This window comes from Alligator mississippiensis, chromosome 3, assembly GCF_030867095.1.
Source record: "Alligator mississippiensis isolate rAllMis1 chromosome 3, rAllMis1, whole genome shotgun sequence".
NCBI lineage: Eukaryota > Metazoa > Chordata > Crocodylia > Alligatoridae > Alligator > Alligator mississippiensis.
The window spans coordinates 180,297,016-180,322,620 of NC_081826.1; the positions used below are offsets into that span (position 1 = coordinate 180,297,016).

A 25,605-nucleotide genomic window follows, 5' to 3' on the forward strand; every position below is an offset into this window, starting at 1 on the left:
GCGGGCCGGGTGCGAACCCGCGGCCCTTGTCGCGCTGCATGCGGGCTGTGGCCGGCAGCCCGGGCACGCCGGGTCAGAGAGGGTGGGCACCGAGCTAGAATTAGGCACAGACTCTTAATGGTAGATTTTAAGATTGTTTACTTACACCAAGATGGTCGCGGTGCAGGCTGAAAACTTGCTTGAGTTGCGGTTACAAACAGAAAGAACATGAACAACCACGTGGAGTTTGCTAGGCTCCACGCAAACAGAACTCCGGATGTCCTGGACAAGCGCGCCACAAAGCAGAAAACTCGTAGATACGTCTTAAGGAAGGTTACCGCACGAAGACGGGAAGAGGTGGGCAGTGGATCAGGCTGCCAAACTCCTCTGGATCTCACACAGGGTTTCTATTACCCTGCCGTGTACCCAGAGTCCCCACGAGATGGGTGTGGAGTCCTCTTCGGCTTGGGCGGAAACTGCTCAAGCCTCTTATATGGCTAGCAGGCCAATCGCTAGCCGCCACGTGGGAATAATTTAGAACTAGCCAATAGCGGGGAACAAATTTGCATTCGAATAGCGGGAACTCTTTGCACCGTGCATTTCTGTGCTGCAAAAAAAATGCACCCTGCAAAGACAGCTGCAAAGTGGCGGGAACTCTCTCCTTTGCACGCGGGTTCTCTGTGCAGCAAAACTCCACCGTGCAATGAAGCTGTAATCTCATGGGGATAATTCTAGTGCCGAAGCACACACAAAATCATACCTTTGGGTCATGACAGTTTGAATAGGGATAGCTGTGTCTGTTTTGAACATTAAACATACTGTCAATTCTCAACCAATAATCTCTATATATAAAATGAAGTGCATGCCTGTATGTATATATGTTCACTTATAACTTGAGAATGGCTGGCCCCATCTACTGTAAACCTTCCAAAATCACTGAACACCCCCCCCCCCCAAAAAAAATTATAGATGGGGTTATTTTTCCTTGACCCTTTTGGGGGCTTCCAGTCACTAGTTAAGGGAACGATGCTTTTCACATGGACAGTTATATGTGGCTTGCTCCAGAGTTTGCAGTTGAAGAGGGTTGTATATATTGGCACCAACAGGAAACACTGTGAACTTTGTTTACAAAGAAGTTCTACAATAAAGATCATTAATTTGGATGTCGTTTGAAATGTCACTCCACGTTAAATAGTTAATGTTAAATATGTTGTATTACATTCTTTAAAAATAAACAATATTTTTGACCTAAAAATGTTGTACTAAGTTCTTTGAAAATAAACAAACACCACAATTACAAAAATAATGACAAGGGTGAAGAATGGGTCCTTGCACTAGTCAGAAATAATCATCTTTATTGCCAAGAAGGATAAAGTTATTAGTACAGTACAGTCTAATTCCATAGCTAAAAAGGTTAATTCACAGAATGCATGCTCTTTGACTCAGCTGAATGCTAACTTGTATGTTTTACAGAACTGCATTGATTAGTACTTCTCAGTTTGGTGAGAGTTTTCCTAGTAGCTGGTGACAGAAAGCTAAATTTAATCTCCCAGCTATTGCAGTGACAAACTCTTTCTTCATTATTCCTTGGGGGCAGTGATGAAATAATCTGATGTATTCAGTCCCTTCATAGGTGAAAACATTTAATAATAACCAGGTGTCCTTTATCAATGATGGTTGGGGTATCTGAAGAAACAGTTCCTGTTCCTAAGATGATTTAGGCTTGGCTTGGCTGTACATGCTGAGAAGGAAAGGAGGTTGATAAACTGTAAAAGTGCTCTTTTGGGGTGGCAAATTGCTTTTTCTGAACAAACAGAATAACAGGAGTAATAAACACTTTACCCCTTCCTCAGGGAAACCTTCTAGTATGTTTCTGGTTTAGTGGGAAGAGGAACATGTTGATATACTCTCTGTGAGGTGTCCACCTGCGAGAGAAGTGGCTGCTTCTATTCACAGCTGCTCTATAGGTATTGCCATCTAGAAAACAAAAAGATCAAGGGTCATACTTCTGTTTCTGTGATTCTCCTGATCCAAAACACCTCTCCTTCCTATTCCTACTGGTTCCCCATGCCTATGTGTCTAGTGAGAACAGGGAGCCTTTATACTGACAGCTAGAGCCTTGGGGCCTGATGATTCCCTGGAGAAATGTGATGTTAGGGCTATAGAGTTTAAAACTTTTCTTCCTCTAAGCTATTTTTTTTCTTTTCCCTGACAGCTGGCTCTGTCCCAAAATAAATGAAGTACCTTAGGCCTGTTATGCACTTGAAAGTTTTATTGGTATAACTATTGCAATTAGGGGGTGATTTTATTTCTTTTTTTTTTAAATGATCTAGTTATGCCAGTAAAAGCCCTACTGTGAATGTAGCTGTACCTGTATAAAGTTTTCTTTTATGGATATAGTTATTCTCCTTCCCATACGGGAATAAGAATACCAGTAAAAAGGACCTTTATACCAATATAATAATATTGGAGGTCACACCGATTTAGTTAAGGCAGTATAGCTTTCTAATATAGACAAGGCCTTAGGCATACTATAAAACTGCAAGATGATTTCTCTAATGTTTTTGGGTTTGTTTGGTTTTTTTGGGGAGGGTGGTATCTCATGTTTCGTATATCAGCTCTTCTAATTTTTGCATATGATTATAGAAAATTTATGTTTTCTTGGTTAACTCATATGAACAAGTAAGGAATTGAAAGTTAGTAGCCTATCAAAGTACTTATTCCATAATTAGTTTCCTGTTGATCTAAACCCTCTGTTCTGTGTCCATCCATGTTCCACACCTATGTTAAGCAGTTTGGCAGTTTGTGGTTGGCTGTTAGATAAAGATATGACTACATTTTGCTAAATTCTGTTGCAGTAATTGCTTCTCTAAAGACCTAGAGCAGGGGTGCTGATACTGACTCTTCAGGTATCAAAGACGGTGAATCATTTCCTCATGGCCATTAAATTGATCAGAGTGCCTTTAACTGGTCAATCTATTTTTTATATGGGATTTCAATCCAAAATACTCTTTAGTGTGTTATCCTGTCAAATAGGAGGTATGTGTGAAGGTGTGTTTGCATCTGTGTGTCAGTTTCTGAAATTTGTATTTGCTTGTACATATATTATTTGTTTGTTTAAATAAATGATTCTTCTGATATGAAGTACAGTAGGAAAGTCAGCAAAAGAAATGGCACAGTCAAATGCAAATGAAAATATACTTGTCAGTACAGAGAAATGTGTCTTTAACTCACCTACACATAAAAATTGGATCTGAAGATTCAGCACTGCTTCGGAGATTCGGCCATAGATTAAACAGGCAGCAGTCCACGAGGATGCTGGACACAACTGGCTGCCTCCAGCTGGTAAGTCTGTTGTGGTGGGCGGAGGCAGAAGGGAAGGGGTGTGTGGGGGGAGGGGCAGATCAATGCCTCCACAGCAAGGGAGGAATTGGGGCTGGGACAAGCTGCCCAGTTGGGCCGGGGGAGTGTGGGCAGAGCCATCCCTAGGGGTATCTGAGGCCCAGTGGGGGGTGTGAATGGCCAGACCCAGCAGAGTGGGGCAGGGTGATGAGGAGTGGCTGGAGGAGTGGCTGGAGCCGGCAGAGCAGTGCAGGGAATGGTGAGCAGCCAAAGGAGCAGCCAGAGCCAGCAGCAGAAATGGTGGCACTTGGCAGTGGCAGCACATGGCAGCTGCAATGGGGCCTGTACAGGATTGACTGTGGGGCCCCCCAAAGTGAAGGGCCCAGGGAAGTCATCATGATTCACTCTTCCCCCCCCCCCCCCCACAAGGGAAAGCCTTAGGTGCGAGACTCTGAGGTGGGGGCTCCTGCCACTGCATGCTGCTTGTCTGGGAGAGCATGGGAGCAGCACACGCCCCCAGATATGCATGGGGCAGGTTGAGCCAGTCTGCATTCCGGATGGGTGGCAGAAGGCACTGGAAGCAGGGGTTTTGTCCTCCCACCACTCTCCCAGCCTCCCCATGCCTCCTGGACAAGCCACGGCTTCATCCCAGCTGGGCGAGCAGCGGCAGGACGTGGGGGCAGGCACATGGACTCGGATGGGCCTGGCCCAGTGACAGGGGCTATGGGGAATTTTAGGGTGGCTGCAGTACCCTCATAGCCCCACTCCACTGTGCTCTGCAGGGTGGGCAGAGCCAGGCTGTAATTGGGCCTAGCCACCCAAAGCACAGCCCTGGTTCTACCCGCCATGCAGAGCGCAGCCTGGCGGCTGGTGGCTGGGGCTAGCCTCATGGAGTGAAGCCTGGCACAGCCTGCCCCATGCAGATTTGGGGCCACACGCCCACTCCAGTGCCCTCCTGGACCAGAGGCATGCGGAGGCACGTAGTGGCAGAAGGCCCATCCCCCAGTCTCCCTGCTCCAGATGGGCAGCATGTCCGAGCCCCAACCCCAGCCCCAATCTCTCCCTCACTGTGGGGGTGTTGATCTGCCTCCCTAATGCCCCTTCCCTCCCTTCCCCCGCCCACCACAACAGACTTACCAGCTGGAGGCAGCCAGCTGTGTCCAGCATCCTCAAGGACTGCTGCCTGTTTAGTATATGGCCAAATCTCTGAATCAGGATGAATCTTTTCTGAATTGATTTGGAGGCTTCTGATTCAATGTGGAGCTTTTAATTAGTCCTCTAATTTGATTTGGATTCAGAGAATCCACTGAAATCAGGTCGAATCTCCTCTGAATTAAATTGGCTACAGAAGTTTCACACAGCCCTATTAAATAATTTAAAATCTATTTCTTTATAGTTTAACTTGTCAATACACAAATGCCAGGAGCCTGGGCAAAAAACAGGAGGAACTAGCCCTTCTGCTAAATAGAAATGACTACAATCTCATAGGGATAACAGAGACCTGGTGGGACTTCATCTATGACTGGACCACAGGTATAGATGGCTATACCTTGTACAGGAGAGATCATGCTGCAAGAAAGGCTGGGGGTGTAGCTTTCTATGTGAAGGAGCACTACACTTCCCTACAGGTGGAAATTGGCAACCAAGGAGAGCGACTTGACACCCTCTGGGTAAGAATATGGGGGGGGCAGGGGGGGGGAGGAACATGGTGAAGCAAAACTAGGGAAGTGATTTTTTCACTCTACTCAGAATTGGTGAGACCGCAGCTGGAGTACTGCATTCAGTACTGGGTGCTACACTTCAACAAGGACATGGTAAAGCTCAAGAGAGTACAGAGGAGGGCCACCTGTATGATCAGACACTTGCACGGCAAGCCATACGAGGAAAGGCTGAGGGACCTGGGACTCTTCAGCCTGAAAAAGAGAAGGCTGAGAGGGGACTTGATAGCAGCTTACCACTATGTTAGGGTGTACATTAAGGGCTCGGTGAACAACTGTTCAACAGGGCACCCTTGGGGAAAGCCAGAAGTAATGGCCATAAACTCCTGGAAGACCGTTTCAGGCTCAACATTAGAAAAAACTCTCACAGCCAGAGTGTCCTATAAGCCCTCTTCAGAGGTGGCGCAATCGCCTACCCTGTAAATCTTCAACAGGAGATTGGATGGTCACCTTGCTGGGTCACCTGACTCCAGTTGTCTTTCCTGCCTGGTGCAGGGGGCTGGACCCAATGATTTTCCAAGGTCCCTTCCAGCCTCACAATCTATGAATAAGGGGATATAATTAGGAGGTCTATAATAGACTCCTAATGTTAGGAACAAGAACTTGACCACGAACTCACTAGGGAACTGACTGAGGCTGAACGCTCTCAGTGCGTGGTTGTCATGGGCAAATTCAACTACCCTGATATCTCATGGGAAGAGAACTCAGCCAGATCTGATTGGTCGCAATGCTTCCTTACATGCATTGGTGAGCTCTATTTGTCTCAAGAAGTCTACAGGCTGACAAGAGGCAAGGCACTGCTGGATCTGGTACTGGCCAAAGGGGACAATCTAGCGAGTGACCTGAGAATCAAAAGACAGCTAGGAGACAGTGACTGTGAGTTGCTCACTTTCTCTATCCACCACAAAGCTGGCAAGTCAGTCAGCAATGAGGAAGTCCTCAACTTTAAGAACACCAACTTTCACAAGCTCAGGAGGCTAGTTGTCGAGGCCCTAAGAAGTCAGAATCTGACAGGGAGGGGAGTCCATGATGAGTGGTTGCTCCTCAAGAATACAATCCTTGAAGCACAAGGGAAGTCAATTCCAGCCCATAGAAAAAGTAGCAAAAGAGCTGGGCAACACCCTTGGCTCAATAGGGAACTCATGGACCTCCCGTTTCTAAAAATAGAAGCTTATAAAGGATGGAAGATGGGAAACACCACTAAAGAGTATTCAGCACTGGCCCGTATCTGTAGGGAGGAAACTAGGAAACTGTACTAGGAAAGCCAAGGCTGAAACTGAGCTCAAACTTAGCACAAATAAAGGACAATAAAAAGTCCTGCTTCAGATACGTGGGAAGTCAGAAAGAAAAACAATGGGAACATTGGACCCTTGTGTGGCAGTGCACTGTGTGTGCCTGCCACTTGTAACCAGTGGGTTGCGTATGGGGGGTATAGACCCCGGCCCCAGTGAGGGGGCGGCCCCAAGAGAGGGGGCAGTGGTGAGACACCCCAAGAGAGGGGGCAGTGATGAGAGGCCCCAGGAAGGGGGCGGTGATAGGTGCAACCAGTGGGTTGCATAGCCCCGGTGTGAGGGGGCGGTAGTGTGAGAGGCCTCAGTGTGAGGGGGGCAGCGACGAGAGCCCTATTGAGGGGGCCAGCGATGAGGGGCCGTACATCGAGCCTGGTAGAAGGCCAGCACAGCAATAGGCCTCTAGGGGGCAGGGTCCTGCAGTGGTCAGCCCGAAGGGGAGAGTACCCTCGACTGGCCCAAGCTGGGGCCAGGACCACGAGGGTCAAAAGGGCCAGGGGCCCACCGCAAGGGACGCCCAAGAGCCGGGGGCCTGGGGACCTGACTGGCCTTGAGGTGGGCCAGGGCAAGAGGCCGAAGATTCTGGGGGAACCACACCTGAGAGGGGAAAAGAGCTTCGGGAAAGGGGATAGCAGGACGGTGAGCCCAGTTAAGAGAGGATAGCAGTGCGTGGGGCCTAAAAGACCGGAGAACATGAGGAGCCCCAGCTTGAGGGGGCGGCGATGAGGAGCCCCAGTGTGAGGGGGCGGCGATGAGGAGCCCCAGTGTGAGGGGGCAGTGATGATTTAAGGGGGGAAGTGTGTGGCAGAGCACAGGGTGTGTCTGCCACTTTAAGGGCCTGGAGCTGGCAGCCTCCAGGTGCCTGACGAGGGCAGTCATTTTGAGGCATGGGCTGCCTATATAAACAGGGCAGTTTGGCTGCAGGAGGCCAGGCAGCAACATTGCCTGGCCAGAGGGCTGCTGAGAACAACCCGGAGGTAAGGGGGAGTTGCAAGGGGATGGCAGGAGGCTCCTGGTCCTGGGCATGACCTGAAACTGCACCCTGCCGGGAGTGGGTGGCCTGGTGGGGCTCTCAGTGGTATGGGAGCCCCCAGGAAATGCCAGGCCAGTTATCACCCCGGTGAAAGGCGGGTCGGGGTGCCTTAACCCCTAGCTCCCACCACTGGGTGGGTAACCCTGTTTGTGGAGGGGCCTAGAGGGCGGACCCCGAGAGAGTGAATGAGTACCGGGCGTGGTGCTGCAGTTGCCCCTGGGAGAAGGGGAGTAGTAGCACATTGAGGCCCGGAGACAGAGTGAGGGGCTAGAGACCCAGCCCGAAGGAGAGAGTGCCCTCAACTGGCCCAAGCTAGGGCCAGGACCAGGAGGGTCAAAAGGGCCAGGGGCCCACCGCGAGGGACGGCCAAGAGTGGGGGGCCTGGGGTTCCGACTGGCCTGGAGGTGGGCCAGGGCTAGTAGCCGAAGGTCCCGGGGGGACCACGCCTGAGAGGGGAAAGTAGCTTCGGGGGGGGCTAGGTAGCCTGGATGATGGCAGAGAGGCCGCCTGATCGGAAGGATCATAGAGGGGTCCTGTATGGAAGATTCTGGAGCCCAGTATGGGGCCGGTGATTATGTGAACACCAAAATGCCATCTGCGAGGCTTGGGCTGCAGTATTGGGGAGGTAGGAGCCGCAGAGAGCGCCCCCTGGCATCGGGGCACTAGATGGACAGCCTCCCACTTAATTGACATCAGATTGAATCAATTATCATCAAAGGCGTGGCAGGAGAGATAGGCAGGCGGTTGCCCACAAGACAGGGGGTGGGCCAAGGAGATCAGCCCCGAGGAGGCCCTCGTCACATCTTGCTAAACCAAATAGGGCAGGTGACAACCAACACCCAGGAAAAAGCCAGTCTCCTTAATGATTGCTTTGCGTTGGTCTTCCACCAGCCCAAAGGGATCACCCTGCCTGACAAGATGCAGCATCACCAGGATAAAGGCAAACATACGCCCATCTTCGGCATAGATCTTGTGAGGGAACACTTTAAGAAGCTGGACATCCACAAATCAGCTGGCCCAGATGGAATTCACCCAAGAGCGCTAAAGAAACTGGCTGACAGTGCAGCCAATGGTGAGGATATTTGAGAACTTGTGGTGCTCAGGTGAGGTACCTGAAGATTGGAAGAGGACCAATGTGGTGCCTATCTTAAAGAAAGGGAGGAAGGAAGATACAGGGATCAGTCTGACCTCAATCCCTGGAAAGATCTTGGAAAAAATCATCAAGGAAACCATTAACAACAGGCTAACAGAAGGCAACACTCTAAGAGAGAGCCAACGTGGCTTCATTGCGGGTAGGGCTTGCCTGACCAATCTCATTTCCTTCTATGACCAGGTGACGCATCACTTGGACAAAGAAGAGGTTAATATCATATATTTGGCATAAGATATATCATATATTTGGATTCAAGAAAGCCTTTGACCTAGTGTCCCATTGTGTCCTCATGGTTGTCAGAACTGATTAGTTGAGTGCCTCGGTACAGTGGAACTTTCTAGCACAAGGCACGGTGAGACAGGGGAATTCTCAGCACGATGGATAGCCCCGGCGTGGAAAAGTTCCCGCCGTTCATATGCAAATGCGCATACTCTAATTGGCCGGTTTCAAATTATTCCTACGTGGCGGCTGGCAATTGGCTCGCTAGCCGTTTAAATGGTTAGAGTTGTTTCCGCCCAGGTTGGAGAACTCCGTGCTCGTCTCGGAGTGGAACCTGGCAGTCTGATCACCCGCTACGACTCCCCGTCGACAACCCCCGATGTACCCCCGTGTCCTGCATGCTCGAGTTTAAAGATATCTCATCTTACAAGAGCTCCTCGGTTTGATTGGAACAGAAGTTTGAAGTCTGTAACTTTCTCCCTACGCTGTACATCGTGACAGTGTAAGTAAAGCCATCTTTGTTTGAACCACTACGGTTTGTGCCTAATTCTACTCCAGCGGTCGCAAGTACTCATCTACGTGCCGGGTTTGTGGCTACAACCCAGCCGACCCCTTCCCAGATCCCAAGCTCGGTCACCCACATGGCGTCACAAACAGGATCCCAAGGAACAGGATCCCAATTAACAGGATCGGGATCGGAATCGGAATCGGGATTTGGAGAAGACCCGATGGAGTTAGAGTTAGTTAGAAGCTGTCCCTGGCGTAGTGGGAGATGCCACGTGTCGAACGCCGTGGAGCTAGGCGCCCACATCACCTATCACCAGGTGGACGGAATAGGTGGAAGGTTTGTCAGCGGCTATCTTTCACTGAAAGGGGAAGAAGAGGGCTCGGAGGAATGGGAAGCACATCTGCACCCCGAAGCGTTCAGGTGTGTGATGGGCAGCGAGCGGGTCTTGTTCAGGCCCCGGGAGGAAGGGAGCACCGTACCCTTCGCCAGATTCGAGTCGAGCGAAGTGAGCCCGACCCTCAGCCAGGAATTTGCCTGCTGCATGCGACTTGCGCGGGAGGGTGGAGAACCGACGACAACCGACCAGTTCAGTCCCCCGCTGGCATTTGGGTTGAGAGGCCGCGCTGAGACAGGCTTGAGAGATAAGGGGAAAGTGTTGAATGTGCTGTTCCGTGCCGTAACAATTCTGCTGCGGGAAAATGCAGATTTGGAGGCCCGACTGCTCGCGGCTGTGCAGGAGGGTGAAGAAGCGGCAGTGGAGAAAATCCCTGAGTCGATGCCACTCCAAGCTGGCGCTGAGGAGGGAGCGAGCTGCCCGGAGAAACCGGAAGAGAAGGGTGGAGCTTCGGGAGAATCGGCGGGAATCCGCCCAGCAACCCTGCCCACCGAAATGATGTCGCTCCTGGCAGCCCCGCCTCCTTACTACGGGGAGGGGGCATTGAGTGGAGAGTTACATCCGCCCCTCCTACCAGATGCAGCAGCAGCTCTGACAGCAGCTTGTCCTGCAGCAGCAAGCAGCTGAGTGATTGGTGTGCAGGATGCAGTCTGCACCACCTATCGTACCCGTACTTGGACTGAACTACAGGAATTGTGCAAAGGATCGAAGATAAAGCCTGATGAGACCTTGGCTATATGGCTAGGACGTCTGGTCGTGGAATTCGGATCCGACCTGCTAGACTTGGAAGAGGCTAGTTTCCTAACCCGACAAGCCTCGTGGAGTGGAGGACATGCCACGGATGTGGACCTAGTGACGTGAAATGTTCACTGGCCCATTCCTCTTCCAGCGCTTGTCGCGGGTCAGGTCGATTACAAATCCCATGTATGGCACGACGGTCGCCCGTTGAGAGTCAACGCAGAACAGATTCTACTGGCGATAATAGGAAGCTCATACGCTTCCTGGAACCCCCGAGCACACACACTGGGACTAACACCGCCCCGGCAGTGAGGACCGTGGCCTCACCGCCACCTGCGAAACCCCGGGACTGTTCCAGTAACTTTCAATAACGTAGAAGCTTGTGTTGAGGTTTATGGAGGAAGAAACGCCACCATCCTTTGAATCCTCCTCAACCCGCTAGCTGGTCAACCTGCATGTAATCTTCTATGACAGCTTCTGCGGTTACAGGCGCTCGTGAACTCGGACACAGGGACTTCAAGCAACTCGGAGCGAGTATGGCAACCGCCACAAAGAACGCCAGAGGAAAGGATCATGTTTGGATTCCTTCTGCAACGTTCTAGGCTCTCGAAGCGACAGCTACGGATTCTGGGAGACGAGGGCCAATGGCAACTGGCCTATGAACTAGGTTTCCGGTATCCGGGGGAGCCAGATGACAAGTCTGGGACCTCCTCCTCTCACTGAGCATGGACAAGATCACGCATCGTCCGCGTGTGGATCGTCATTCGTGACGGTGCATCTGCGGGTGTGCGAGAATCGTCCAGAGCTGAATCATGTCCGAGCACTTGTGTCGTGTGCTTGGGAGAGAGTGGGAAGCCGCAAAGGGGATTTGATTAGCTGTCCCGTTACGCGCGCGACTCCATATAATAGTGTAGTACCTCTCGAGAGGAGTGACGAGTTAGACGGCGTGCATGTGCTTCAAATTCCAGCTGTACCATCGGCAAGGGGGTATGTCAGGACTGATTAGTTGAGTGCCTTGGTACAGTGGAACTTTCTAGCACAAGGCACAGTGAGACAGGGGAATTCTCGGCACGATGGAGAGCCCCGGCGTGGAAAAGTTCCTGCTGTTCATATGCAAATGTGCATACTCTAATTGGCCGGTTTCAAATTATTCCTACGTGGCGGCTGGCAATTGGCTCGCTAGCCGTATAAAGGGTGGGAGTCGTTTCTGCCCAGGTTGGAGAACTCCGTGCTCGTCTCGGAGTGGAACCTGGCGGTCTGATCACCCGCTACGACTCCCTGTTGACAACCCCCAACATACCCCCGTGTCCTGCATGCTCGAGTTTAAAGGTATCTTGTCTTATAAGAGCTCCTTGGTTTGATTGGAACAGAAGTTTGAAGTCTGTAACTTTCTCCCTACGCTGTACATCGTGACAGTGTAAGTAAAGCCATCTTTGTTTGAACCAGTACGCGTTTGTGCCTAATTCTACTCCAGCGGTCGCAAGTACCCGTCTACATGCCGGGTTTGTGGCTACAACCCAGCCGACCCCTTCCCGGATCCCAAGCTCGGTCACCCACAATGGTAAAATTGGGGAACTGCAGCCTTGACAACCTTATGGTCTGATGGCTGGGGAACTGGCTCCATGGATGAGAGTGATAGTCGATGGAACCAAATCATCATGGTGCATGGTGACCAGTGGCATCCCCAAGGGCTCCACTTTTGATCCTGCACTCTTCAATGTATTTATACATGATTTGGACTCTGGTGTCAGAAGCAGACTGGCTAAGTTCACTGATGACACCAAACTATGGGGAAAGTGTGGTCACCCTAGAGGATAGGCTGGTGATCCAGGTCAACCTTGACAGGCTCGCAAGGTGGGCAGATCAAAACCTGATAATGTTCAACACGGAGAAATGCAAGTGCTCCACCTCAGGAGAGAAAACCCGCATCACACTTATAGGCTCGGCAGTGCTACGCTCGCTAGCACCATGACTGAGCAAGACTTGGGGGTCATGACTGACCACAAGATGAACATAAGCTACCAGTGCAACACCACAGCCAGCAAAGCAAATAAAACTCTGGCTTGCATCTACTGATGCATCTCAAGCAAGGCCCAGGAAGTCATCCTCCCACTTTACTTCGTCTTGGTGAGGCCACAGCTGGAGTACTGGGCTCCAGAATTCAGAAAGGATGTGGAAAAGCTTGAAAGGGTCTAGGGGAGAGCCACATACATGATTAGAGGACAGGAGAGCAGGCCTTATGAGGAAAGGCTAAGAGCCATGGAATTCTTCAGCCTGGAACAATGTAGTCTATGGGGTGATTTGGTGGCAGCCCATAAGTACATAAAGAGTGTTCATCAAGAACTGGGAGAACATCTGTTCACCAGGGCACCCCAAGGCAAAATAGGTCCAATGGTCACAAACTCCTGAAAGACCATCTTAGGCTGGACATAAGGAAAAACTTCTTTACTGTCCAAATAGACTCCCCACAGAGGTTTTATAGTTGGTAGGGTTGGAAGAGACCTGAGCAGATCATCAAGTTTGACCCCCTGCCATGGGCAGGAAAGAATCCTGGAGTCAAACGACCCTGGCAAGGTGATTATCTAGCCTCCTTTTGAAAACCCCCAGGTTAGGAGCAAGCACCACTTCCTTTGGAAGTTGGTTCCAGATCCCAGCCGCCCTGACTGTGAAGTAGTGCTTCCTGATGTCCAGGCTGAACCTACTCTCAGTCAATTTATGGCCGTTATTCCTAGTTACTCCTGGTAGTGCTTGGGGGAACAGGGTCTCTCCCATTCCCTGCTGGTCCTCCTTGGTAAGTTTATAGATGACCACCAGATCCCCTCTCAGCCTTCTCTTGTGGAGGTTGAACAGGTTCAGGTCCTGTAGCCTCTCCTCATAGGGACTGCCCTGCTGCCCCCTGACCATGCGAGTGGCCCTCCTTTGGACCCTCTCAATGCTGTCCACATTCTTCCTCAAGTGCAGTGCCCAGAACTGGATGCAGTACTCTAACTGCAGCCTGACCAATGTCACATAGAGGAGGAGGATCACCTCCTTGGACCTGCTCGTGATGCATCTGTGGATGCATGACAAGGTGCAGTTAGCCTTACTAACCACGTCCTCACATTGGCAGTCCATGTTCATTTTGGAATCAATAAGGACTCCAAGATCATTTTCTGCCTCTGTGCTGACAAGGGAGTTCCCCAGCCTGTAGGTATGTTGCTGGTTCTTCCTCCCCAGGTGCAGTACCTTGCACTTGTCAGTATTGAAACCCATCCTATTCTCATCCACCCACCTTTGTAACCTGTCCAGATCTAGTTTTAGCCTGTCTCTCCCTTCTAACGTGCCCACTTCTCCCCACATCTTTGTGTCATCCGCGAACTTGAACAAGGTGCTTTTCACCCCCTCGTCCAAGTTGCTAATGATGATGTTGAACAGCGCGGGCCCGAGGACCGAGCCCTGGGGAACCCCACTGGCCATGTCCATCCAGGTCGAAAATAACCCATCCACCACCACTCTCTCCCTCCAGCCAATCTGCGACCCATCTGACTGTGTAGGCATCAATGCCACAGTTGCCTAATTTTTTAATGAGAATGGGTGAGAGAGTGTTGAACGCCTTGCTAAAGTCCAGAAAGACTACATCCACAGCAACACCTGTGTCCAAGGATTTTGTGACCTGGTTGTAGAAAGCAACCAGGTTGGTCTGACAGGACCTGCCTCTAATAAAACCATGTTGGTTGCCACTAAGCATAATCTCCCCTGCTGGTCACTCACAGATGTGTTCTTGGATAATTTTCTCAAAGAGCTTCCCCAGGACTGAGGTAAGACTAATGGGCCTATAGTTTCCTGGGTCCTCCTTCCTCCCTTTTTTGAAAATGGGGACCACATTGGCCCTCTTCCAATCCTCCGGCACCTCTCCAGAGCACCACGAGTGCTTGTAGAGCTGTGCCAGGGGTCCCACAATGGCCTGTGCCAACTCCTTCAGCACCCTTGGGTGGAGATCTGGACCTGCTGATCTGAACCCATCCAGTCCCACCAGAAGTTCCCTGACTAAGTCCTCTCTGACCCTGGGCCCAGCTGTGCCTCTCCTGAGTTCATCCAGGATCCAGGGGGGGGGGGGGGAAAGAGATGTCCCAGTCCCTGTTCAGAAATATAGAGGCAAAGAATTTGTTAAAGAGGTCAGCTTTATCGTCTGGTGCAATCACCAGATTGCCAAGCATGTCCTGCAGGGGTCCCACGTTACCCGGTGCCTTCTTTTTACTCCCCATGTATTTAAAAAAGGACTTCTTGTGGTCTTTGATCCGAGTCACTAGTCCCACTTTCATCTCTGCCTTAGCCTTCCTGACAGCGCCCCTACAGTCTTGGGCAACGGAGGTATAATCCTCCTTGGTGATGGCCCCTCCCTTCCATTGGGTGTACACCTCCTTTTTAGCTTTCAGACATTCCTGAATGCCTTTGGTGAGCTATGGGGGCTTTTGAGCACTCTTGCCCCCTTTGATCCACATTGGGACTTGGAGGATCGTCTCCTTAAGGAATGACCACTCATCTTGGACTCCCAGCTTCCCTCCCCTCCGGGATCTCAGTGCCTCCCTGACTAATCTCCTTAACTCAATGAAATCGGCCCTCCTGAAGTCAAGGGCTGCTGCCTTTGACACCCTGCGCTGGATGGTGAATTCCAGTAGACAATGATTGCTATCGCCCAGGTGGTCAAGAACCCACAGTGCCCTCACCAGGTCATTGCCTGTGGCCAGGGCCAGCAAGGCATTTCCCCTGGTGGGACTGTGCACCTCCTGGGTTAGGTGGAGGTCCTGTATCTCAGCTAGGAACCTACGTGAGCGGTCAGACCTGGCTGATCTTCCCAGCAGATGTCTGGGTAGCTTAGGTCACATATGATGACCACATCCCTTGACTTAACTGCCTCTGCAAGCTGACTCAAGAATTCCTGGTCCACCTCTTCCCCCTGGTTGGGTGGTCTGTAGTAGACACCCACTGTTAAGTCCCTGGATCTGAGCCCCGGGTAGACAGCAGACCTTGCGCACCATGGGGTTGAGTTGGCAAACGGGACCCTCCTCAGGATGGAATCTCAGATGACAAGGACGCAGCATTTCTTTCTCATGGTGTTCTTTCTCGGAATGTTCCATGTGTAGAGTGGCACTGTCCCCCACAGGGGCATCTCCTTCGACCTTCTCCTCTAAGGCTGCCGAGGCCTTGAATCTGTTCCCCAGTTGTAGCTGGGGAGCCGGCTCCGTGCTAGCCTGAGCAGCCCTGGTTCTGGTGGCCACCTTCTTCCATTCCTTGGCGGTATCTCTCTCCTGGGAGGTCTGTCTGTTGGAAAACTGATCCTGCAGAGGATGGAAATGTGTTAATTTCATCCTCCACAGCCCTGATCCCTTGTAGCCTGCTCACCTCAGCCTGGAGCTCCCTTACCTGCTCCTCCAGGGCCTGAAGTTGAGCACAAGAGGGACAGTCAAGGGTACCTCCAGACCCCTCTCCTACCTGTGGCCTCTGGGTCTCCGTCAGGCAGCCCCCACAGTTGGGAGGAAGGGGCCACCAGCACCACCATGGGCTCCATCTGGGTAGAGGCCTCAGTGTTGCCCTGTGGGGTCAGGCCAAATCTCAGGATCTCAATATTGCACTGTTAGGCAGGAGGGCGTGGTGTACAATTGCACATGACACTCAAAAATCAATTAGGTGCATACACACACTAGGTGCATGCACCCCCACCAGGCGTGCGCGCACACGCGCTCTCTCACACACACACACACACACACACACACACTACCAACTCAGGCACATACACATCCAAAATTACCAGCCTAGGCAAATGCACACCTATCACCAATTCAAGCACCTACACACACTATACAGACCAAAAGAAATTAGACCAGAATCAGTTACCAATACCTGCACACCCAATACGCATACACAAATCACTAATTCATATATCATGCACATAGTGACATACATGTATATCAGTTCACAAACACACCACTCACCTACACATACACACAGGTGAGTTCCTAACTTTGGTGTTGTGGTGTGTATGTATGTGCTTGGTGTACTTGGGATACCTGGGGGAAGGTTAAGGTGAGAGAGAGAGAGAGAGAGTAAAAGTGTAGGGGGTAAAAGTTGCTGGGTAGACTAATTGATTAGAACCAGTAGATTAGAGAGAGCTGGGCTGGGAAGCTGAGGCTTGGGGTTACTTTAGGTTACTGCTGTTGGGGACTGAGATGAAAGTTGCCCATGCTGGGATTAGAACCAGCAGACTGGAGGGAAGTTAGGGTAACTTAAGGTTAATTGGTGTTAATTGAAAGCAGAAAGCCGGCAGAGCAGCCTGGAGCCGGAGCAAGGAGGCTACAGGGAAGCCGAGAAGTATGTAGGGAGAGGAAAACTGGGAGTGGGGCTGCAGGGGGAGAGGGGGGGATGGATGGAGAACACAGAGAGAGAGAGTGAAAGAGAAGGCAGAGAGAGATAGGGATTGGGAAGAGCTGGAAAGAGGCAAAAAAGTGGTGGGAACAGGGCTGAGAGTCTGTAGAAAGCAACAGGATTAAGAGTCTGCAGAAAAGGGACAGAGAGGAGGCAAAAAGTGGCAGGAACAGGGCTGAGGGCCGAGAGGGAGAGAGAGAGAGAGAGAGAGAGAGAGAGAGACAGAGATCAGAATTTAAGATAGGGAAGGGACCGGGGCTTAGTGAAACACAGCCGAACTTGGGGTTACAAGTGACAGTGGTTTTATTGAACAGGAGATGGTGACACAGTATTTTATTGGTTCCTTTGCACATATACACACAGACAATAGTAGCAGGGGTTATAGAGGCTTGGTGCAGGGGCTGAAGTCCAGGAGGAGAGAGATAGAGTCCAAATTGGAGGAGGAAATATGCAGGTGATATCTACCTATCCCAGGCTGAAAGTAGGTCCTTAATGGCCAGTCAGGGACTCCTTCAGCTTGGTGTTGTCCAGAGGGGGGTTGCCAGCAAGGCCTCTGGGTTGGATAGGTGGTGTGATGTGGAGCTGGTCTGGTCCAGATGGAAATAGCATTCCCAAGGAGTCAGTCTTCATTACCCCTTTTTAGCAGGTAGACGACCTATGATCTCCTATGGGGAGGGCCTGTCCAGGCAATGCCAGTCCTGTTCCAGAGGGTTCCAGGTGTTCTTACTGAGCATGTGCAGCCTTGGCACAATGTTTTTTTGCCTCATCTTTTGTTTCTTGAATGAGGAGGGTGGTTCCAGGGGCTGGGTCATTGGTCCAGGTATTGGTGTTAATGGTTCGGTCATTCAGAGGGAGCTATTTTTAGACCTACTGCCTCTCGAGCACCCTCATTCATCCAGGAACCAAGTTACATAGGAAGGGTATTATGAGTCATAGGTTACTGTCAAGTATTTAGTTAAGTAGCTCTCCCCCCCCCCCCCCCCCACAATGCTTTTCCAGCCGCTCTTGGTTTCAGGGTAAAAGTGGTTATCTCCTTTTGTTTCTAACTGGCCTATTGTTTTCTCCTTCAGTAGAGAAGTATATATTTTGTTTGTTTATATCCCCATAGGGCCTCAGTCCATTGACTGATGTCAGGGATGAGTCTCAACTGGAGGTCCACACACCCACGTCCTCGCTTACCACGACTTGGTGTTTATAGGAGTAGATTCAGTACCTGGGCGTGAAGTTCTAGTTGGTTGTCGTCCACTGTCCTATAGTCCTAAGGGCTCCACCATCCCCTACATCCTTGCTCGTTCCACCAGGTATCAAATTGTCCTTTCGTCAATGTTCAGCTGTCAGGTTCTCTCCCGTGGCCTCTGTCAAAAAAAAAGAAACCAAGCGCTCCCGTCCTGGATTATTGTTCCCCTGTCTTTTTGGCAAAAAAGAAAAAAAATATATATTCAGTGAGATCACTTTCTCCTTCACCTGTTCCCATCTTTACAACAGTTCTTCATGAGCCTCTTAACGGGATTATTATAGTCCCCTCACCCCACTGGGTCTGCCATTGATAAATTTGTCCTTGCACCCCTTTTAGGGTCTCTATGGTACCTTTCTTCCGGAGTGACCCTCTATTAGGGTTTTTACAGTACTTTCCCCAGCCGGGCTTTGCCGGCAAGATCGCAAGCAGTTCCTGGTACTGCCACTCCACCAAACCTTCCTCTAAGTTTTCTCTGCAGAGCTCCCTCTCTGCAGGAGCCTCCTGCCGGCTCTCCAGGTTGCTCTCAAATTTTCCCGCAATGTTGTTTAACCTGGCTCCTCTCCTTCTGGTCCTGCACTCTCCCTTCCTGCCTGCTCCAGACTCTTCTTTATAGTGAGGTTTGAATTCCCTGCCTCTCCCCGCCAGAAACACCTGGTTAAGGAGTATTTCTGTCAGGCTCTTTGGGGCTTGGGCAGTGCTCCTTTGCCCCCTGTGGCTCCCTCTCTCTCTCACACACAGTTACACAACCAGGCATGGGGATAAGATGGAGGCTTGACATTACAAGATGGAAACTTGACATGACTTATGCAACCTTACATATATAGGCCTAAAACAGTAATCACACAATATAAAAGCAGTAAAAAAAAAAATTAATACAAACATAATAATTATCACTTATAAAACAGTGGATATTTATATCAAAATAGCAGGGCACTTATTTGCAGAGGGGAGAGAAAAACAAAACTTACTACCTAAAATAAAATGTTAAAGCTTATCCTACATCTTAGCTTACTTATACTTATCTATAGGGAATAAGAGGGAGAGACAAAGTCAGGAATGGTTGGGGAAGGGGAGGGAATGCAAGGAAAAAACTGGGGGTTTTGCTACATCAGAGGAGCCCAGGGTAGGTGGCACTACTGGGGAGGGGGTCCCTAGCAGCCGCCTTCCTCATCCTTACACTGGGTCATAGTCTCCTGTTCTTACCATGTCCATGGAGCTGTGAGTCTTCCTCTCTCTCTCTTACTGCAGGCTCCTTCCTGGCTCATGCTGTATGCTGGCCTTGCACAAACACTGGTGCAAACACCAGCGCAAACACTGGCGCGCCCTTTCAGAGTGCACTCTGTTTGCTCACGGCTCCCTGCTAGCTCAGCTAAACGGGATCTGGGGGGCTTCCCCTCCAGATCTGCCTCAGCTGCACCAGTTCCCTCTGCCCCACATACCTTAGGGGGATCAGCTGCTGCTGCCCCTGCTGCTGCCTCTGCTACCGCCACTGCTGGTAAGATAAGGGGGCACATGTGTGTGTGAGAATGCACGTGTGCCTAGCTCCATCCTCTCCACTCCTAGCCCCAACTACTCGGCATGCACCTACTCTGGACACTTTAAAAAAAAAAAACAAAAAAACAAACACTTGGATTCCTATCTTGCTGGGATCATTTGACCCCAGCTGACTTCCTGCCCCTTGGGCAGGGGGCTGGACTTGATCTTGTGAGGTCTCTTCCAGCCCTAAAGTCTATGAAATCTATTAAGTATATGAAGCATTGCAGTGCTATTAATTTGAAATCATGGTAATAGCAACTTAGGGTTGGGCTCTGTTCATGGCTGTCCACACATCCAACATCCTGTTAGTGGCCAAAGTCACCTGGAGGAATGTCATTGTGGCAGAGCACCTTTGGTGCCTGCCACTTTAAGGGCTTAGAGCTAGCAGCAGAACAGCCTGCAGGTGCCTGCACTCCCCAGTCAGGAGTTACATAGCTATCAGGGAACTGCCTAGTTGGGGAAAAGTGCTCATCTGCTAGCAGTAAGAGCAGGCCTGAGCAGCTGGAGCTGTTGCTCACAACATCTTGGAGTTACATGTCAGGAACTATTGGGGCTGGCAGGATGTTCCTGGTCCTGGGGCATGACATAAAACTACACCCTGCTAGGGAAGAATGGTGTGGTGGGGCTGCCTGTGGCAGGGTGATCCCCAGGAAATGCCACACCAGTTGCCTCCCTAGTGAAAGGCGGGCATGGGATGCCTAGCCCCCACTACTTGGTAGGTAACTCAGATGTAAGGGCAGGCACAAAGGCCAGGCATGCCTAGGGAGAGGCACCTGAGCCCCATGGGGTGTAAGACTTCAGTGTCCCCAGTGAGGGGGCAGTGAGGGGAGGGGCAGTGAAGGGAGGCAGAAGAGTGGCCCCAGTGAGAGGGCAGAAGTATACATAGTAGGGGTGTGTGAAATTTTTCTGGGTATTTTGTTTTGAAGCTGTTTCAACATGTTTCGAGCTCAAAACAGCAAAATTGAAATGAAGCAAAAGGATTTAAAACAGCTTCAAAACAAAACAAGGGCACTCAAAAAATTTTGAAAGTTTCAAAACGTTTTGAGTTTCAAAGCCGGGCTTACTTGGCTTCAGTGCTGGTCCCAGCCAGGAGCGACAGCCACCTGTCCTCCAGTGTGCAGATCTGGGGGCCTGCACCCCTGGGAGGAGTCCAGCACAGCCCCACAGCCCTCTTGGGTGTGTGGGCCTCCGAATCTGCACGCCAGATGACAGGAGGCTGCTGCAGTTGCCTGGGGCCAGTGGCAGCAGAAATCTTCCCAGCACTGAGCATGGGCTGCACCAAGTGCCAGTCCCAGGCTGCAGTGGCAGCCTTCTGTCATCTGGGGCACAGATCTAGGGGCAGCTGAGGTAGACTTGAAGTGCTGCACAGGGAGTGCACAGAGTAGGGTTGCAGGGTTGACCTGGAGGGCTGCACACAGACCCCACATAAGTAGGAAGCCCTAGCGAGAGGACATAAAAGGAAGGCCTTAGTATGGGGGTATAAATTGAAGCCCCAGGGAGGGGGCAGAATGGCCAAGGTAAGTCTATGGATGCCTGAGGCTGCAGTTGGGCCAAAGGCTGAGTGATCTGGCTCAGCAAGAGAGCTGGGGGTAGTAAATAGTGGGTAGTTTGGGCCAGTGGAGCCCAGTAATTTGGATGCCATCTGAGAGCCATAGGACATAGTATAGGTAAGGTCAGAGCCATGTATAACACCCTAGGCATCAGGGCACTATATGGGCAGCCTCCTGCATTCAACATCTAGTTTAATGCAACAAGTCATGGCATGTAAGACAGGACAGACTGTCCTAGACAGTCAGGCAGGCCAACTGTGAGATTGGCCTTATGATGCCCACCTATCACAGTCATATTGCTGACTTAGAATTTCACATTCCCTCAGGAGAAGGGACAGGGACACAGAGTACTAGGGCTGTGCTAAGCTTCGGTCCCCTATTCAATTCGGTGGAGATTCAGCCTGAATCAGTGGCTGAATCTCTGAATCCAAACCAAATCAGAGGACACTTGAATCTCTCTGAATCAAATAAGAACCCTCTGAATCAATTTGGAGAGATTCAGAAAGATTTGGCAATTCAGACGTAGACACAGCTTTAAGTGTTTTTTCTACATACCTCTAGGTAGCAGGCAGCTCATGAATGCTGTGACGCTGGGGCACATGGAGTGTCCCACAGAAACACTAGGGGCTCCCCAACGCACTTGGCAGCAGACCTGGAAGTGGACCAGAAGTACTTCCAGTCCACTTTTGGGTTTGCCACAAAGCACACATGGGACCCACCTCACCACCCGTGCTCCTGCGGGACACTCCATCCACCCCAGCATCACAGCATTCACGAGCCGTGCCAGGTACCTCGAGGTATATAGAAAAAACATTTAAAGCTTTGTCTGTGTCCAAATCACTGATTCTCCAAATCAGCATTGAATTTTCAGATTAATATTCACCCGAATCTAATTGGGGACAGCGATCCGAATCAATGAATTGAATCACTGTCCCCGATTTGGGCTGAATCCAAATCAAATAGGGTCTGTTTCATACACCCCTACAGGGTACTCTCATCCCCATTGTATGCTATAGGATGAGAATGTAGTGGCACAGCAGTGGTGAACATGGCAGTGTTCAGAGCAGGGTGGGTGTTGCGGGCCCTGAAGTGCCAGTATACAATTATGAGGTGTTCCATGAGCAACCCAGCATTGATGGCATCCAGGAGAGTCCTGTGTTCATTGGTCAAGTGGAAGTCAATTGCCATTTCCTACAGGGGATGGAGGCTGTACTGTCGGGAGTGGGTCTCATGTAGGTCTCTGAGCTCCTGAGTCCTGCACGCCACCATGATGATCATGGTGCTACCATGATGATCAACACCAGTCAGGGACACAAAAATTCCCAGAGGCTCTGCAGAGAAGCGAGCAAGGTACCAAGGAGGTGGTAGTTTTGCTCCCAGGTGTGATAGCCTCTGCAAGAGAGGCAGGGAGTCCTGGTAGTTTGCAGCAGCTAGAACAGGCACACTTTTGATTCACAGTGCAACACACTGCATATTAATATAGTTAGTAATCATAAATATTGCTTTTTTTTCCTTTTACAGTAAATGCCAGGTTTTCTAAAAATTCTAAACCTTGTGACAATAAGTAAAACTTCATATACTACCTTTGTTATTGTGCATTTTTTTGTATTAACCATGTTGTGATGAGAGAGAAGAGAAAAAAGAGGGGGAGAAAGACAGAGAAGAGAATGAAAGAGAGAAGAGAAAGAAAAAAGACAAAAACAGGAGAGAAGAGAAGAAAAAAGAAGAAAGAGAGAAAGAAAGAAAAAAAAAAAAAAAAAAAGGAAAAAAGATAGGGACGTACCAAATTCATGGTGGAAGTGGGCTGCGTGGCAGCACCTTTAATTTTGCAGGTTCCCCTGTGCCTGCCCGCACCCCCACCTCCCCTCCCCACTGTTGATTAGTGGAAAGGCTATGATTGCAGCTCACTCCTGATTGGCAGGGAGGTAAACTGCAGTTTCGAGCTTGACACTGGTTTTGTCTCCCCGTTGCTGATTGGCCAAGGGGCCCGGCAGCCCTGCTGTTTGCTGGTGACCAGCAGAGGGGCAAAAATGGTGCCTTGTTTAAAAATGCAGGTTTCACTTCCCTGATGATTCATCAGGGAAACACCTGCAATTGCTAGTGAGGTGGAGGGCATTTATTACATGAATTTATCCTGGTTTGGCAAGCAGCCCCAGGCTGGTACGTTGAGGCAGAAAGCAGCCTCAGGGCTAGGCTCTGCAGCACACAACACAAGTCAGAGGTGGAAGGGGCTGGAAGGAGGAGCTCATGCCTTGCTCAGATGTGCCTTGACCATGCCTACCACATTGCTCCCAGAGAACCCAAGCCATGATGCAGTGTCTCCAGGTAGGCAGGCTGCCTACTGCCCCAACACTTCTGGCATAGAAACCTAGTAGAGTTAATGCTGGGGTGGAGGGGTTGCTAATGTGGCCAGTGGGCCCCAGAAAAGGAAGCATCCCCTCCCTGCCCCCACCACTCGCTATCTCCCATGGAGCATGACTCCCCCATGCAGTGCATGTTCCCACCCCTGGAGGCCTCCAGGTCCCCCACACCCACCCACATGCCAGTGTTTTAAACATTTTCCTTAGCACACCTCCTGGCATGTCTAGGAAAATGTCTCTGCATGCCACTAATTGGCACATGTGCCAGGGTTTGCCTATCCCTGGACTAGAGATATTTGAGGGGGAAGGTTAGAAAGAACCCTGTGAGACCAAAGGTGTTAATAGAGTAAAAGGTACAAGGGAGGATATGGCAAGAAGTAAAATCCAAGATCTACACTGAAGCAGAGTTGTGAGCCTTGAAACGAAGGACAAGAAACTTGACCTTTATGTGACAAGTACACTAGTGGAGTGGAAGGAATTCTAAAGTGGGAGTGATATGGTCAGATTATTTCATAAGGGAAGCAAGTTTAGTAGCTGTGCTTTAAATAGCTGTCACAGCACAGGGTTCCCAGGGATGGCTGTGATGTCCTTAGGGCTCTGTGACCATGTCAATTCTGCCCTGCAGACACCTTCTTTTCTTGCCTGCCATATCTTCTTGGTATAAATAAATAATGGGGATGCTCCCCACAAGTTTGTGTGGTCACAGTTCTTTTGGACTCTACTACACCCTGCAGGTTCTTGGACTCCTTGCTGGGTCCCACTCTAAGTTGGTGCTTCATGGAATACCCCAATCCTTATGGGCTAGATCAATGGCTCCAAAACCTCTCCTTTACCATGCCCCATGCCTCGCAGGTGGTATATAAGTATCATCTCCCTGATAAAGTCTTGGCCCAGATCAGCCTCCTGCTGTCGCTGGTCTCTGGCCCCTGTCACTGCACCCCTCTCACGCTGGGCTCCATGCACCCCAGTATCTGCACCCTCTCTGGTGCTAAGCTCTCTGCAGCCCTGTTGCTGCACCCTTTCTGGTGCTGGGGCTCTACACAATAATGTGTCCCAATGAGGCCTCCTCCTCCTCCCCTATTAGGCTCATCCCAGTCCACCAGTTCAAATGACAACAGAAACACAAACCCCCTTACAACATAGCCCTGGACTACAACATAACAATAATAATTGGAGGACACATTCTGCAAACTTCTCCCTCATTATGGTGCGTCTCTAGCCCCAGGTACCTTAGGTGCTCCTGAAGCCCTATTAATCTTGCAGGCAGCAGGTCAGCAATCAAATATCCCCAGGTAGCTCTTATATGCAGGAGTTATTTCCTCTGGCAAGTGCCAGCTCTAGCCCTGGGGCTTATATGTGCCCAGGGCTCTGCCTCCTTCTGATCAGCTGACTGTGTGCAGGTGCCAGCTAATTTCCTCTTTAGCCTGCTGCCCAGGCAACCTTCAGCTGTGGAGCTTTGTCACTCACAGGGCTCTCTAGCCAGGCTACTTCTGCCTATAAAGGAGCAGGCTTGCCTTAGCGCCCTGTGACAATGGCCATGACTAGATGCAGATGAATAGCATACCATATTAATAAACTGTACTATAGGATAACAGGAATTGTGGATCCTTCCTGTAGCCAAGACTAAAAGTAATTCTACTGTCAGAAAGCCATATAAAATATTTCATTCACAAAAGACCTTTCAGAGGATATCTCAAAATCCTGTTATTTTTAAGGTTTTAACTATATGGCAGCCTTTCTGAAGTTCATCAGGAAGCACATTGGAACAGATTTGATAAAGCCTTCCAGAGCGTGGTAATTACCATGCTCCAGCAGCCTCCCACATCTCATGTATCAGTAACCCTTTGCTTCAAAATGGCAGTAGGGATGCTTTATCTAAACCTCATTTGATAAGCTTCATGTGGCAGGCTTGCTGCTTTTGCCTGGCAAACCAGGCTTGGAGAAGGACACTTCGGATTGATGGAACATTTCCACCAATCAGGTAGCAGCTGTGAGGGGCTTGCTCTGCCCCTGCTTGGAGGGGGCAGCAGGGAAGCGAGGAGCCCCTGGGCCTGGTTGAAGACTGCGTTTTGCAGGTCTGACAGACTGCAGGGGTGGGGCTTTTTGTGTAAATAAAAGCCCAGCATTCAGACACGGTGAGGGATGGC

The 25,605-nt window shown here is 50.4% G+C and overlaps 1 long non-coding RNA gene across 3 annotated transcripts; it reads right to left on the reverse strand.

The window, feature by feature from the left end:
- Positions 1 to 1,294: 1,294 nt before the first annotated feature.
- Positions 1,295 to 24,805, reverse strand: LOC132249126 (uncharacterized). Of its 3 annotated transcripts, XR_009460526.1 has the most exons (6): positions 24,688 to 24,804; positions 17,989 to 18,183; positions 15,777 to 15,945; positions 15,389 to 15,691; positions 1,822 to 1,956; positions 1,295 to 1,720 (listed from the first exon to the last, which is right to left on the reverse strand). It is a non-coding gene; the product is annotated as an uncharacterized LOC132249126 (long non-coding RNA). The 3 variants fall into 3 exon arrangements; XR_009460525.1 differs by having other exon boundaries at positions 1,295 to 1,956; positions 15,846 to 15,945; positions 24,688 to 24,805; XR_009460524.1 differs by having other exon boundaries at positions 1,295 to 1,956; positions 24,688 to 24,805.
- Between the last annotated feature and the right edge of the window lie 800 nt (positions 24,806 to 25,605).